At 37.0% G+C, this 1,003-nt stretch overlaps 1 non-coding gene across 1 annotated transcript; it reads right to left on the bottom strand.

Annotated features, from left to right (window-relative positions):
* Positions 1-389: 389 nt before the first annotated feature.
* On the bottom strand, positions 390-496 carry LOC114905445. Its single transcript, XR_003796270.1, has one exon. It is a non-coding gene; the product is annotated as a U6 spliceosomal RNA (small nuclear RNA).
* Between the last annotated feature and the right edge of the window lie 507 nt (positions 497-1,003).

Below are 1,003 nucleotides of genomic sequence, written 5' to 3'. Positions count from 1 at the left end.
GTTGTTGGATGTATACTGTTTGGATACTGGGATATCAACGTCTCTATCTAGTAATCCTCCATACAGAGCTCTTCACAGCCAAATAATGACACAGCTAAACAGTCTCACGAGAGGTACTCTTACGGTCTTGATTTGCTGCTTTCTTTTCTTTTTTTTTATTTTAAATTTAATTAATTAATTTATTATACAGCAGGTTCTTATTAGTTATCTGTGTTATAGATATTAGTGTATATATGTCAATCCCAATCTCCCAATTCATCCCACCACCACCAACGCCCCCCCCTCAACGTTCCCCCCTGGTGTCCATACGTTTGTTGTCTACATCTGTGTCTCTATTTCCACCTTGCAAACCGGTTAATCTGTACCATTTTTTAGGTTCAACATATACGAAAAATATGGAATGCTTCACGAATTTGCGTGTCATCCTTGCGCAGGGGCCATGCTAATCTTCTCTGTATTGTTCCAATTTTAGTATATGTGCTGCCGAAGTGAGCACTGCTGCTTTATTCTCTTCTGCCAGTTTATTCATTTATATACATATATAAATATATATATATACACTAATTTCTGTCAAATTCTGTTCATAAGGAAATCTTTATGATCAGCGTTTTCAGGTTACCCCAAGAGCCTCACAAAAGATACTGAATTTTATGATGCAAATTACACTGATACTTCCTAAAGAGTTCTGTGTTCTGTCTTTGTAATGGAGTCTTTAGATTTCTTTAGACCTGCATCCCACTTAGAAGTCCCTGACTATACTGAGCAAGTTCAATGACTCTTTCCTAGAGTCAACCAAATAAAAATAAAATTTATTTTTCTATAATAAATGGTAGATCAGGATTTTTCTCCCTCTTTTCCCTGTACCTTATGCTTCTAACAAGGAGGCACATCTCCAGTGTTTTCTACCTTGATACCTTGCTGTTTCCACTGAGAATGTGTCACACCCCAGTTATATGTTACCTTCTCCAGGAAGAGTTCTCTTTTTGTCCAGCAGAATTGATCT

Source organism: Monodon monoceros, unplaced genomic scaffold (genome assembly GCF_005190385.1).
Source record: "Monodon monoceros isolate NGI ecotype Baffin Bay Population unplaced genomic scaffold, NGI_Narwhal_1 Super_Scaffold_21, whole genome shotgun sequence".
In the NCBI taxonomy this organism is placed as follows: domain Eukaryota; kingdom Metazoa; phylum Chordata; class Mammalia; order Artiodactyla; family Monodontidae; genus Monodon; species Monodon monoceros.
The sequence above is the reverse complement of the archived record's forward strand: the minus strand, read 5'-3'. Positions and strand labels throughout refer to the sequence as shown.